Source organism: Hyaena hyaena, unplaced genomic scaffold (assembly GCF_003009895.1).
Source record: "Hyaena hyaena isolate Hyena2069 unplaced genomic scaffold, ASM300989v1 scaffold_11, whole genome shotgun sequence".
Taxonomy (NCBI): domain Eukaryota; kingdom Metazoa; phylum Chordata; class Mammalia; order Carnivora; family Hyaenidae; genus Hyaena; species Hyaena hyaena.
The window spans coordinates 3,542,072-3,557,074 of record NW_024080643.1 but is presented as its reverse complement, the minus strand read 5'-3'; the positions used below and the strand labels follow the sequence as shown (position 1 = coordinate 3,557,074).

The window sequence follows — 15,003 nt, the reverse complement described above, 5'->3', positions numbered from 1 at the left end:
TCTAGTACTTTTTAATTTTTTAAGTAGGCTTCATGCCCAGTGCAGAGACCAACATGGGGCTTGAACTCAGGACCCTGAGATCAAGGCCTGAGCTGAGATTAAGACCAGAGCTAAGATCAAGAGTTGGATGCTTAACCTACTGAGCCACCCAGGAGCCCCAATTCTAGTACTTTTCAATTTTGTTTTTACTTTTGATTTGCTAGTCTCCATATTGACTTCTAGCTTCATGCATTTTTTTTCATGTTAATTGCAATAATTTTCACCTTCTCTATCCTTGTCCTTAATCTTTTATCCTTTCTACTTTTGCATTTTGATTTTTTACTTTTCTAGATTTTAAATCTAAGTTATATTTATCCGATCTCCATTTTATTATTTAAACTATTTTGACTTTCAGTCTTGGACGTGGCTTTGGCTTAATTAATTCACTCACTTAAAATATTTAATTGATGTTTTAAAATACCATTATTTGATCTTAACTTATTAGATCTATTCTTGTCTTCAACCGCTACCTTCCCTTTTATTCTTTCCTTTCTCTGATATTTTAAGTACTTTGTGCTTTCATTTTAGGGATCACACATAGTTTAGAATTTTACGCCGGAGATCACAAGGACCAGACAAGAAACAAAGATATGTGACTTAAGCCAGATATAAAGTGAGAGGGGAGCAGAGGGCACACGTACCTGGAGACAGCCTTTCCTGCCTAGAAGATCCAAATGAAGACAAACAACATTGAAGCAACTATCTAAGATTAAAAAATACAAACAGGAGTTAATTAATGGTGCTAATTTTTGAGTGGGATTATAGTTTGTTTTTTCTTTTTGTTTGTCTCTATTTTCAAAATCTTACAAATGTCGATCACAATGCTTTTGTAATAACGGGAGGAGAGTAAAAACAAAAGCCAAAGCCAACACAACAAAAACTCTATCCCAGTCAGACAAACACATCTGCTGGCTGTGTATGGCCTGCAGGCTCCAGTGTGACCTTGATTTATTTTCATAATGGCAGGAAAGAAGCTTACATTGCAAAGAGGGGAAGCTGGAGGCCTTGCTTCTCCCTGTAGCCACCCTCCTGTGCTCCTACTCAGGCTCCGTGCCCCTCAAGGAGAGTTCTTCCCAAATCGTTACTTGTAGGGTCTTGATGTTCCATTGGCAAAATTTCTTACCAGTAAAACTCAAGAAGCACTCGGTACATTCCAAGTGCTCCTGTTTCTTCTGAGCCACTGAATTCTTTTTATTTAACAGCTATTGAGAGTCATGTTTCATTCTTTGGGTTGAATACAATAGGATAACTGGTATTCATGATTTTAGTATTCTCTCGCAAGTGTCCAGCCCACAGATATTTGTGCTTTGATTTCCTCACTACTTTTTAATCCTGATTTGTTGAATATGTGCTGTGAGGCACCTAACTCAACTTTGTAATAACATAGGGTATACATAAAGTAATTGACTCAACGTGTGGGAACTGCCTCAGTTTACCTCCTCAGTCTCATTTCTGTAAAACTCTTTCCACATTGCTCTTCTACACACACACACACACACACACACACACACACACACACACACCATATGCATCAGTTTCCCAGAGCTATCCAGAATTAATAAAGATACTTGAATCCACCAGGCGTCCTTCTTGCTTCGTACTTGTTCTCACCTCTGCCCGGAGCTGGCTCTTTATCTTACTGGTTCCTACTCATTTTTTGGAGTTTGAATCTCCCGTTCACATAGCCTTCCTCAGTTTCCCTTTCCTGCCTTTCCACTTTAGATGCTTCTCCCAGCGCTCATGGAGCCCTCTAGAATAGTGTGTATGCTAACTGTAATGGTCTATTTGCTTCTCTTGATCTTGTCTCCTAAACTGGGAATTCTCTGGTGGCTGGGACTTAATACTTTTTGGAACATTTCCATTAAGTGCAAGTAAAATGTGCTTCAGACATGTTTCCACACTGAAATGAGTGACAAAACATAAAATTGCAACCAGAATGCTTTCAGGGGCATGGGCCTTTGTCTGGGTGGATTAATACATTCTATATAGATTTAATCTAGTCATTTAACCAAGCATCAATGTCAGCGAATGACATTACCTTAAATCGCTTGGATTCCCCTGCAGAGCAAGGTTTCACTCTATTAATATCTGTCATGACAGATCATTTGGTTTGCTACACACTGACCTTGCATTCAGTTGTGTAGAGAGATAGTTCAGGTTTTCAGATTCTACGTGAGTAAACCTCCGCACAAATTGTGTTTATACATTTCTAACTTTTCATGTTTACAGCACCCTATACATTTCCCTGCTATTCACCATACAACTCCGGATGTTTTCCTACACACCTGCTCTTTCTCTGGTCTACCCTCTCCGGATAAACCCCTCCTGCTCCTCCTGCAGCTGCTTGAAACCTTGAAATAGTGTCTGAGATTTGAATCCTCTCCTCTTCTGGCCCATGGCCACACCCCACGGATCGTACCCTAAGAGCCGTCCCACATCTGCTCTTTCCCTTCTGCTCTCTTTGCTCCTTTCTCGGTTTGGCCCTTCATTGCCTGTCACTTACTGTGAGGACTTCGTAGCTCATGTCTCCTCCGGATGAGAGGAATCTTCACAAGGCCTGTCCGCTCTCCCCCTGCATTCGGGGTCCACAGCGCTGGGCCCAACCTCTGGGCTTACACATGCTGAATGGGCAAACTCTTCAGAGGCTCCTCACAGTCTATGTCTGAATTCCTTACAAGACACGAGTGGCCCTACATGGTTACGTCCTAATCTCTTCTCTGCAACTTGCTCCGGCGTTTCCCAGTTCTCTAGCCTCTCCGATGTCATTTCACACCCCAGGGGTGCCCTTGTCCAGCTATCTCTGCTTGTCAAAGTGACATCTGCCCTTCAAGGTTCAACTTGGCTTGTATCTTCCATGATTCCACTTGGATAGATATATCTTCCCTCTCCGTCATATTCCGGGGGAATTTATTGTATAGTTTACTTCTCTCTTAGAACCTACTACATTGTTTTCCTGACTTTTTTTCTTTTTCATTTGAAAACATCTGTGAATTTCTCTTTCCAGGCTAGAGGGATTCTCCTTGATAGCAGGAAAAACCATTATACAGTAAAACCTTGGATTGCGAATAACTTGTTCTGCGAGTGTACTGTAAGATGAGCAAACATTTCTAATAAATTTTAACTTGACAAATGAGCGATGTCTTGCAATATGAGTAGTAAGTGATGCTGCATGTCACATGATCACAGCTGAGCCAATGGTTCTCTCTCTCTTTCTCCCCCTCCCCTCCATCCCATGCTCGGATGCTTAGTCTCAGGCCGTGGTGTTTGGCAGAAATCAGTTATTTTTCAGAATGTTGGAAGGCGCCCACAACTGGGACTAGTGTATTTTTTGTTCCTTCAAAGCACCTACGGACAGTCCTTTGCTTTTCCACACAAGAGTAAGCTGAGGAAGGCTTTGCTTCCTTCTAGGTCAGGCTGCCTGCAGATATAGACCCTTTCCTCTGCTGCCTTATTGCCAGTTACATTAAGTACAGTAGATGACAGGAGTTTAATACTGTACTGTAGTCAACACCTGTGCGAGCATGTACAATGGCCCCTGTGCAAGACAAGATTCCAATGGGCCAACAGAGAGCAGATTCCATTAGTGATGGTGAAAGTTGTCCTACACAATAACCCTCTTCTCTTGTCTCCCTCACAGCAACCATGAAGGTTTTCAGCAGTAAGTGCAGGTTAATTTGTTGATTTTTGTTTATATTTTGAATTTTCTTTATTATTTTGTGTTCTGTTACAGTAGTGGAATCATTTTTTATATGAATATTTTTGAGCTGTGGAACGAATCATCTGAGTTCTCATGGGGAAATTCGCTTTGATAGACAAGTGTGTTGGATCACTGGAAGCATGCTTCTGGAACGAATTATCCTGGCAAACCAAGGCTTTACTGTACTTGCCTTGGCATCCTCTGGAGCACCTTGCAACCTGTGTCCCCGGGGACACTAACTGAATACAATTAGTCCTCTGTAGGCAATAACCGAGAAAACCTGATTATGTCACATGGGTAGAGGAAGGGACCTGGGGCTCACAAACAGGAATAAAACACAGCCCTTCCCCTCAAGGAACGACTCAGACTGGGAATAAAGACAATCAGGAAGTCTTCCGGGATTTGTTAAAATAAAAATCCTCTGGGGCCCCAGGCAAGTCCCTAACTTCTCTGTTTCTTAGAGGACTCTTCTGTTAAATATCCCATCTTCCAGGGCTTTTCCAAGGAAAGGTAAACTTTTAAAAAAACACCCACATTGTGAGTTCAAGCCCTGTGTCAGGCTCTGTGCTGACAGCTCGGAGCCTGGAGCCTGCTTTGGGTTCTGTGTCTCCCTCTCTCTCTGCCCCTCCCCTGTTCATGCTCATGCTCTGTCTCTCTCTCTCTCAAAAGTAAACAAACATTAAAAAATTTAAAAAAGTAAAAAACACTCAAATCTGTTAAGATCTTTAAATTTTGTAAGAAAAGCTGTTGCATAAATAACCCACATATACACGGGTTTGAAATGGTTAACTAGCAAAACTCCCAGGCCCCGATGGTCAAGGGGAATGACTGATAATGAAGGCAAGTTCTTCAGGTAGCATCAATCTGGGAGTTAGTTCCTTCCTGTCGAAGCCCGCGGGGCTTATATAACTCGGCCTTACCGCAGCACAGAGATAAAAGGCGTCCTGGGCAACTGCGGCAAGTAATTTTGCAGACCATGCATTGCAAGAGAGTGTTGTACGTTTGTTTCAGGAGCGAATTAGGAACAGTAATAACCGAAGCAATAAAATGAAGACTCTGTATTCTTAATAACTGAATTTGGAGCAATTGCTCTTCAAGTTTTCTACTAATATGAAGGCAAGGTACACGTGGATCTAAAAGCAGAAGCGGTTCCAGACAGGGGCGCTCGAGCACATTGGAGGAGGGTCCCTATGGGACCAGTACAGGGTTGTTGCCCTCCTCAGCAGGCTACAGGTTTGTTTAAAATAAATTCTTACTGCAGGAAATAGGTTCACCCTATACCTCTTTACTGTTTGTGTAAATGTGTAGCGCGAATATTAGTTTGCTTCCTAGGCTTTGGTTTACTCATTCTCAGGTAACCCTTCTGCATTGTTTGTAAAATATTGACTTCAGGGCACCTGGGTGGCTCAGTTGGTTAAACCTCTGACTTCAGCTCAGGTCATGATCTCACGGTTCGTGGGTTCGAGCCCCATGTCGGGCTCTGTGCTCATAACTCGGAGCCTGGAGCCTGCTTTGGATTCTGAGTCTCCCTCTCTCTCTCTGCCCCTCCATGACTCATGCTCTCTCTCGTGTGCTCTCTCCCTCTCTCTCTCAAAAATACATAAAACATTAAAAAAAAAATTAAAAAAGGCGGCACCTAGGTGGCTTAGTCCGTTAAGCGTCCGACTTCGGCTCGGGTCATGATCTTGCAGTCTGTGGGTTCGAGCCCCGCGTCGGGCTCTGTGCTGACAGCTCAGAGCCTGGAGCCTGTTTCAGATTCTGTGTCTCCCTCTCTGTGACCCTCCCCTGTTCATGCCATCTCTCTCTCTCTCTCTCTCAGTAATAAATAAAACATTAAAAATTTAAAAAAAAATAATAAAACACTGACATCAAACAGATTTCCTTCAGGTAGTGAGGGAAATGGATCTTATCAATCAACAAGTGTGATCTGGAGAGGGAGAGGGTTGAAGAAGAGGAATAATTAATGTTCGCTGAATACTGGCAACTGTACAAGTCCATTTATGTTCATTTCATACGAGGGAAACGGATAGGGGCTCTGAGACAGTAAGTTACCTACCGAAGTACACAGTGGCTGCAGAGTGGAAATTCTCGGTGGTTTTGCTCAAGAGCTCATGCTCTTTGCATCCTGCTCGTCTTCCTCCTGAAGTTTGGGGTCCAGGGTAAGCAGACAATGAATGGCGTCTACTTATGGCCTGTGCTTATGTTCCTGTAACCCATTCCGGAGCCAGATAACTTCAGGTCTGGGTGTGCCCCCGCCCCCCCCCCCCCCCCCCCCCCCCCCCCAGCAAGGTCAGGACTGTGTGTCTCTTGGATGAGGGTCAGGAGAAACTGACAGGGGTCACGTGGGGCCGGGCCAGTGTGGAAGTAGGCAGCATATGCGGGCCATCGTGCTTGCCAGGCCAACAGTCATGGGGACACTTACGTTCTTCCTGATGCTGTTGTCATCGGCTTCCTGACCTTCGTGAGGGATGGAAGCCCCGGGGAAATTTCTGAGCCTGATGCACCAGAGCCCTCTGTCTATTAGTGCTATTTGGATTGCTTGCATGTTAGTTTTTCCTATGATATCATGAAAATTCATTCAATAAATATTAGCTATATGCCTAGCATGCGTTTGGGTCTGGGGATTCAAGATGAAAAAGAGTTTCTGCCCTCTGGGAATTCCCTGTTTGGTGCGGGACATGAGAGATGGTAGTACAGGGAGGTGAAGCGGAAGGGGAGGAGGGGTGTGTGTGAATACCGGCATGAAGGCTCCGGAGAGGGGGGCATTTGAACGGCGGTGTGAAATGTGAGCTTCCCGGGTGAAGAAAGGCAGGAAAAGCATTCAGACAGAAAATGTCCAGGCACACAGGAGAGTATTAGAGAGCAGGATGCTTTGGGAAAACTGGAGCTGGGAATTAGTGAGCTTATTTGACTTACCTCGTAGATAGTAGGAGCCTCTGAAGGGGTCTGAGCACAGGAGAGATACAATTCAATCTGTATTTGAAAAATACCACGTGAAATAATGCAAAGACAGACCAAAGGGAAATGAAGCCACGGGAAACGTGTTAGAAATACTATCCCAGCACAGAAGGTGACTGCAGTGACCTTAACTTGAGTGGTGGCAGTGGGGAAAGCGGAGGGGACAGACTTGAGAATTCCCCGCTGTGGTATCAGAATAGTGTGTACACAGCGTTCCACTGTCTCACTGAGTGATGTTCAGGGCTGTCCTGGTCCACCGGCAAAGCAGCTTTCCCGTGAACATATCACTTCAGGAACTCTGGTAAACAACATACTTTCTTGGGGCGCCTGTGTGGCTCAGTCGTTTGAGTGTCCGACTTCGGCTCGGGTCATGATCTCACGGTTTGTGAGTTTGAGCCCCGCGTTGGGCTTTGAATCTTCTGTCCCCCTCTGTCTCTGTTCCTACCCCGTTTGCTCTTGCTTTCTCTTTCTCAAAAATAAATAAACAATAAAAAACCCAATACTTCCTCTGTGCCTTATCTGTAAAGTGGGCATCACACAATGTATGCAACAGATATTACGAACATTAGCGAGAACAAGTGCACCATATGGCAAGTAGTGAGTCACCTTCTATTTCTCCTCCCCCTTATTTTTTATTTTTTAAAGAATTTTTTTAAATGTTTTATTTATTTCTAGGAGAGAGAGAGAGACAGTGTGAGCAGGGGAGGGTCAGAGAGAGAGGGAGTCACAGACTGAAACAGGCTCCAGGCTCTGAGCTGGCAGTCAGCACAGAGCCCGACGCGGGGCTCAAACCCACGAACCGCGAGATCATGACCTAAGCGAAAGTCGGACGCTTAACCGACTAAGCCACCCAGGCGCCCCTCTATTTCTCCTCCCTTAAAAATGAAGTTAATATCAATAGACTGCCCTGCTCTAATGAGATAATCCACTTATTTTCCAAGTTAAGATAAAGTTTCTCTTTCTGTTGGGGAAGATTTCATTCGTGTGAGATGTGGGTATATAGACGCGTGTATTTATTCCACTCGAGTGTCAAGATAAAAATAGATACTCTCCTCCAGAAGAAAGCTAGACTAAGCACAGCATGTTTATAAAGATTTACGTATGGAGCTAAATTAATTCTTGAGAACTGAGGTATTTATAGTCATCATTTCACCTCATCCTGAGAACAAGTACAAATGAGCATGTCAAAAATGATGACAATTATTATGCCTTTATAATTCGATTTCTAACATATTCTAATTATATTCTTTTAATTAGTAACCACTCTTGTTTTTGAGCTTCCCCAAAGTGAGATTGAACTCACTTCCTAACGCAAAACAGTTTGTAATTTTTATGTAATGTGACACGTTATTAAGTAAAAAGAATGACAACTGTGTTTTTTCACTAAAGACTCAGTAATGATGAGAGAACTTAAGCTAATCACTGAGCACATATCCAACCTATGAAGCGTCTAATTTATAAAAGCCACCGTGTTGTCCCTCTCCGAGCCATCTGATTAAAGATAACGCCAAAACGACATGTGACATTCGGGAATTTACCCGAGAGCTTGGCCAGGCGAGGGGCAAGAGGAACAAAGGTGACAGGTTTCAAGAGGTTTAAAAACTGTCGTCGGGAAGATCTTATCAGGAATGTGCTCGAGATCTTGTTCAGTGGTCACTGCAAGAGACAGTACGCATTCAGCTCGCTGGCGGGTCCAGCACCGGCCACACCGCCTGCTTTCTGAACGTCATTTCACTAAACATGAATGACAGCTCGCTCGCCTCGCCTCATCAGAAGTCTCCTTACTCCACCAACCCCCTTGGCTCCCAAATTTGATATTACTAGTTCAGCATGACACCCATTCCTGGGGATAAGGACATTCTTTGTCAGGCTGGCCCGTCATCTACAGAAAACAAAAGGGAAACAAGGCATTTTGAGTAGTTAGACATACTTGGTCTCCACGATCCCATTTTATAGGCTCTGCTTGTCTCTTCTTATGCTCTAGAATAATCCAGACAGTTTTGCTCCTGGAGGTACATGCTGAGGTATTTAAAGTGTCTTAGTGTCTGCAATTTGCTTCCAGGGGTTGGCTGAAAAAAAAGTCACGTGCACAGTGAGAGAGACTGATGAAGAATGAAGGCGTAAATATGGTGGTGTGGAGACATTTGGTGAATCTGGGTAAGAGGTATATAGGAGTTCATTGTACCGTTTTTTTCAGTTTTCCTTTACATTTGAAAATTTTTCACCATAAACATTGGAGGAATCCCCCAAATTAAAAAAAAATACATGTGATAAACTTTTTAAGATTTACCAATAGTTGAAGGGCATCAGAATTTGACGGTGAGTATACTGGAGGGCCATAAATAAAACAAAGGTGGCTTTTCCAAAAACTTTTATTTCCTCTTTCCTATGTTAACTTCATTATGTTAGCATCATTAACCATTAACTATGGTTCCCCATTTTAGTGATGAACGGATTTTAGTTTTTAGTATAGCTTTAGATTTAGAGCATAATTGAGCAGATAGTACATAGTAATCATACTCACCCTGCCCCCACCCTTCTATCCCTTACGTGGTTTCTCTATTATGAACAATACCTCACACAGTTTCTCCAGTTATTAACACCTCGTGCGGTTATAATTAATGAACCAATATTAGTGAATTTTTAGTAATTAAAGTCCAGAGTTTACCTTAAGGTTCACTTTTGGGTTTTGCCTTCTGTGGATTTTGACAAGTATATAATGACATGTACTCACCATTATGTATTGTACAGAATAGCTTCCTTGCCTTAAAAATGCTCTGTGCTCTGTCTATTCACCCCTCCCTCCCTCAACCTCTGGCAGCACTGATCTTTTTAGTTTTCATAGTTTTGCATTTTCCAGAATCTCCTAGTTGGAATAGTACAGAACGTAGCCTTTTTAGATATGCTTCTTTCACTTTGTAATATACAGTTAAGATTCTGCCCTGTGTTTTCATGGCCTGATTGCTCATTCGTTTTATCACTGAGTCACATCCTACTGTCTGGATGACCCCAGTTTGTTCATCCATTCACCTACTTAAGGCCTTGGTCACTTCCAGTGTTTGGCGATGATGAATACACATTTGCGTGCAAATTTTTGTGTTGGACATAAGTTTCCAACTCATCTGGATAAAGCAAGGAGTGCATTGCTAGACTGAATGGTAAGACTATGTTCTGCTTTGTGAAAAACTGTCACACCATTTTCCAAAGCGGCGGTACCATTTTGCATTCCCATCAGCAGTGAATGAGCGTTCCTGTTGCTCCACATCCTTGGCAGAATTTGACGCCATTGGTTTTGTTTTGAACGTTAGCTATTCTAGAAAGTATGTTGTGCTATTTCATTGTTGCTTCACTTTGCAATTCTCTGCCACGTGCTGTTGAGCATGTCTTTATTTGCCATTTGTATATCGCCGTCTCTTCAGTGAGATGTCTGCTCAGATCATTTTTTAAGTTTATTTAATTTGGGAGAGAGAGAAAGAGAGAGAGCGAGAGAGAGCGAGTGAGCAGTGGAGGTGCAGAAAGAGAGAGGAGAGAGAGAATCCAAAGCAGGTTCTGTGCTGTTAGCTCAGATTCAAGAACAGTGAAATCATGACCTGAGCTGGAGTCAAGAGTCAGAAGCTTAACTGAATGAGCCACCCAAGTTCCCCTTGCTGGTTTTTAAACTGTTTTCTTATTGATATTTGAACAACTTTTTTTTTTTTTTTCCAGTGGGTCATCTCATGAATAGGGGGAGGGGCCAATCATGTATTCATTTATTCCACATCCACAACTATGGCAGAAACCGCATCTCCCTTCTCCTTTACTAACAGAATCCGGGCATCGTTGCAGACAAGGTCCTTGGCCTCCAATATTTAGTATTTCAGCCTCCTCTGAGGGGTGGTCAGCGTGACACAGGTCTGGCCCATAAGAAACAAAAAGCAAACACAAAGTGCTGTTTGGGGTTTCCCAGAAGGACTCTTAGAAAGGAAGACTCAGTCGGCATGCACCACTTTGATCTTTTGCCCTTTATCTATACCTCTACCATTTCCCAGAATGTGCCCAGAAAGGAAGCGTTCATCTTCTGAAGACGAAGACAAGGTCACTTGACAAGGACAGTAGAGCCACTGGATAGAAGGAGTCTGAGGTCCAATGACAAGTTGGTGATGTTGTAGAAGCCCAGGGCCATCTCTCGACTCCTTGTTACGTAATGAGAAGCGCCCCCTATTTGGTAAGCATTTTAGTCAAGTTTCCGTTAGAGGCAACCAATTCATTCCCCGATATGGTAACATTTTCCAGGCGTGGTGCAGTGTGAGACGCTGTCTCCCTCACAAGACTATTCTAAGCAATTTTTATTTAAAGGACTGGTTCACAGAAGTGACTACATTTGAAAAATTTTCTGTATATTATGGGCACAACGCTAAGGATGGAGTTATTATTTACAACGTGTTCAGCACTGTACTGGGCATTATGGGGAGAGGAAACGAGAGAATGAAATAAGGACCTTACCCTCACGGAGTTTACCATCTGATTAGAGATGAGAGTGACCTCTATGAAATAATCCCGAACATTTCAGGACAGGAAGATTAAGGGCTAACAGTGGGTATAAACTAGCAGCAGTTCAAATAAGGTGAGCTCTCTCACAAAAGAAGAGAGGAGCAAGGGAAATGTGATTGTCAACTCTGAAAACACACTTTGGGTCTCCTACAGCTTTGTATTTTTGAGTATTAAATCCATGACCGGAATATAGACATGAAAGCTAGTGCCCCGGTAAGTGAAGACAAAATGGAGAGAAGTCACTTTAATTTGTATACCAGTTCAGCTTTGAATTCAGAGGAAATCTATCACGCTAGTATCAATATTTCAGATACAGGGCACTGTAAATAATTCACTAAAATTCTATTTACTTTATTAATTGCCGGTATATTTCATGTTGACGTGAAATGGAAACTAAGTACACGTTATTTTATTTTTAATGTTTTATTTATTTCTGAGAGAGAGAGAGAGACAGTGTGAGCAGGGGAGGGTTAGAGAGAGGGGGAGACACAGAATCCGAGGTCAGCACAGAGCCCGACGCGGGGCTCGAATCTACCAACCGTGAGATCATGACCTGAGCCGAAGTCGGACGCTTAACCGACTGAGCCCCCCAGGCGCCCCTAAGTATATGTTATCTTAAAATAGAGCTTTTGCAACCCTTCCTTTGGTAGGTTAATGGATTTCACCTGAAGAGGGTCCGGTGATTTTTCTTACCCATTTCTGGTGTTGCTAATTTCGCCAATGCTGTTGCAACTTTTTTCTTAGGGTTCTCAGTTTTAGTGATGAAAGAATACAGGCATGCAACTAAAATACAGAGGACGTCTCTAAAGGTTTTAAACCCCTTTTCTTCAGGGCCTGGGGGCACGAGACCATATTTGGCTTTTCTTTTTCTTCTCTCCCTTTCCTCTTCCATTCTTGAGGTCACAACCGAGTCATCAAGTACCCCCTGGCTGTGTCTCACTGCACGGGCTCAGTTTCAGGGTTACCAGATGTTTAATAGGCGCCGTGGATTTTCTCTCATCTGGGGTGGAGGGAGGCCGGGGATGGGGTGGATAGAAAGACTCTGTGGAAGGGGAGGCGGACTGGCAGCATGGTCACGGATTGGAGAAGGGCATCAAACCAACAGATGACAAAGGCTCGAATCTTCTCAAGGTTGCCTGAACTTAACCCTGTAGGACGTCTGACTACCTTCAGGTAGATGGACGCGTTCGCGGGGCCCTCACACCCAGGAAGGTTAGGGCACGGGTGGGAACTCAAAGGGATGCAGTGGGTACATGGGGGCAGAGGTGACGGAGGGCCCCTGAGGGTAAACTCGGCCCGAAGCAACCTCACCTCTCCTCGGGGGCACCGACTCCGGCCACGGCCTCCTCCGGAGCCGGGGGCGGAGGACGGATCGTGAGAGCCACCTCCTCCGCAATGCCCCGCCCCTCGGCGCCGACGCTCCGCGCTCCTCCCGCTTCCCCATTGGCCGAGGCGCTCGCCAATCCTGGCGAAGCGGCTCGCTGAGAGGCCCCTGGTTGGTGGAGCCGGCGCTGAGCCCCCCTCCTGCTCCGGCCGGGCCCCCAGCCGGGAGGGGGCGTGGCCGCGGCCGTGGCCGGGCCGGAGGCGGCGTCGCTGGCGCCGCTGCGTGCGGTGTGGTGCGGGGCGGGGGCGCCGGGCGGCCGCGGCGCGGCGGGACCATGGAGCTCGGAGCGCAGCCCCGGCGCCGGCGGCGGAACCGCGGGCCGGTGAGTGCGGGCTGCGGCCGGCCGGACTCCCCGGTCCTGGCCCCTTCGCGGCTCGGCTCCGGGCCGAGGGGCTGCCCCGGGGGAGGGGCGGGCGCGGGCCGGGTCCCCGCAGCCCCGTGGCCAAGTGAAGTTGCTGCATCGCGCCGGGCGCTTTCGGGGTGGGCGGCGGGGCCCACTGCGGGCCGCGGCGCCGCCCCGCGCCCTGCCCCGCAGCCCGGCCGCATCCTCCGCGCCGGCTCCCGCGCCGGCCCGGGGCTTCCCGCCGTGGCGGCGCGTCCCGGCGGCCGCTCTCCCCGCGCGGTCCCTCGGCCCTCGGCCCCGGGCGCCGCGCGCTTCCCGGGCTGCGGGGCAGGCGCCCGCCATCCCGGCCGCAGGTGGCGCCCGGGCCTCCGCTCGCGCCGCACGCACGATGCTCGGGGCTGCCCGGCGTGCGGCACCTTCCCGTCCGTGGCCCTGCGCGCCCCGCCGGCGTGTGGCCCGGTCCCCGGCGTGCCTGGCGCCCCGGGTCGGGCCCTGCACCCTCGGCTTCGCCCTCCGCGCGCCTCTGCGCCGAGTGCCCCCTCCCCCGGGTCTGCAGGCCCGCGGGGCCCCCGGCCGCAGCAGCCAGGCTCGGCTCCCCGAGCGCAGGGCAGGGGTCGGGCAGCCGGCGAGGGCGCGCGGCGGGGCGCGGGGACGGGGCTGCGCGCCCGGGAGCCGCTTCGCGGGCGCGGATGGTCCCCGGAGACTTTACCAGCGCGGCGGGCGGGGGCCGCGGCGCCGGCTCCCGCCTCCTCCTCCGCGCCGGAGCCCGGCGCGTGGAAATCCTTCCCCTCTCCGGCCGTGGTACTTACAGGCAATGGCGATTTCTTCTTGGCTTCACCTCCCTGCAGGGGAGATGTTCGTGGCGGAGAGCAGAGTTCTTAATTATTAAGAAGCTAAAGCGCTGGGCTTAGGGATGAATGGGAGCATCTCATTTTTCTTAGGCGCTGTTGGGCGTATTAGGAATTCTTTCTCATTTGGGGGTCAGTTTAACTCATACTTGGCTACCAGCAATGAGTTTTGAGTTTTGAAAAAACCGAAAATTAAAAGATCCGCTTTTGCTTTGTGGCTCTCCAAATCCAGTGCATACTGGGGCATGAAATTTTAACATTCAGAATCCACATTTTTATTTTGTGAGGGGAGCGGTTAGCCACTTTTAAAAAATTAGGTTTGTCTAAAACTTAACATGCCTGCGTCTCCATCAAAACTAAGTTCAAAGTGTTATAAATGACTTATTTTTCTGCCGCCTCTAGGGCAAATTCTCTTGAACCTTGGTTGCTTTTTTTTTTTTTTTTTGGTATATGCTTTATCCAACTTTCCTTTTCTAGCAGTGAAACAATGCAGTGATTCTTTAAAGCTGGTTCTTTTATCTACTTTGAGAGGTTAAACAAAGGAAAGCGGGGTTTGACCTTTCCCATAGTCAGTTCTTATTGTGTATCTGGTCTCCTTTCTAATAGCGTCCACACAGTGCTCATTTTCCTTCAGTTTTAAAGATCTTGATTTATATTCACAAAAGTCGTGTCCTTTCGGATGTGTAAAGCTCACTGGGTTGGGAAGTTTGCTTGGCTTTATGTATTTACAGTGTGACCCCTGTTCCCTGTTGGCTTAAAACAGTGACAAGAAGCTCGTTCTGGAACTATCTACACAGAAAAATTCTCCCTGCGTTTCCAGTTGCAGACATGAAGTTGCTCTGTAGCAGGGTTTTATCAGTTTCCTTAAAATTTATGACACACTAGTCAATGATGTGCTACACTGTATTTCAGTTGCTAAGCTGTAGCCAACATTGTAGCCCGTTGTAGATATACTTTACCCTTCCCATAGGAACCTGCACATGGCATCACCTTTTGGTTATTGGAATGGTTCCATGAAAGCATTAAAGAATGGCCAGCACTAGTGGTTTCTTCTAGAGTTCCCAGAACTTTCTTTGAAAAATCATCATTGACTGTATTTCCCACTTCTACACAGCTGTCGTTCCTTTACCTTCTGGGACCTGGCCCCACATCGTTGTACGGATTGTAGGCGGTCACCTTCTCAGTCCTTTTAGCTTAGCAGCCT

The 15,003-nt window shown here is 46.5% G+C and overlaps 2 long non-coding RNA genes across 2 annotated transcripts; both read right to left on the bottom strand.

The window, feature by feature from the left end:
• Positions 1-689: 689 nt before the first annotated feature.
• On the bottom strand, positions 690-6,710 carry LOC120247059. Its single transcript, XR_005532210.1, has 3 exons — positions 6,653-6,710; positions 5,793-5,876; positions 690-742 (listed from the first exon to the last, which is right to left on the bottom strand). It is a non-coding gene; the product is annotated as an uncharacterized LOC120247059 (long non-coding RNA).
• A 1,528-nt stretch (positions 6,711-8,238) lies between these two features.
• On the bottom strand, positions 8,239-12,568 carry LOC120247064. Its single transcript, XR_005532215.1, has 3 exons — positions 12,536-12,568; positions 8,625-8,763; positions 8,239-8,350 (listed from the first exon to the last, which is right to left on the bottom strand). It is a non-coding gene; the product is annotated as an uncharacterized LOC120247064 (long non-coding RNA).
• Positions 12,569-15,003: the final 2,435 nt, after the last annotated feature.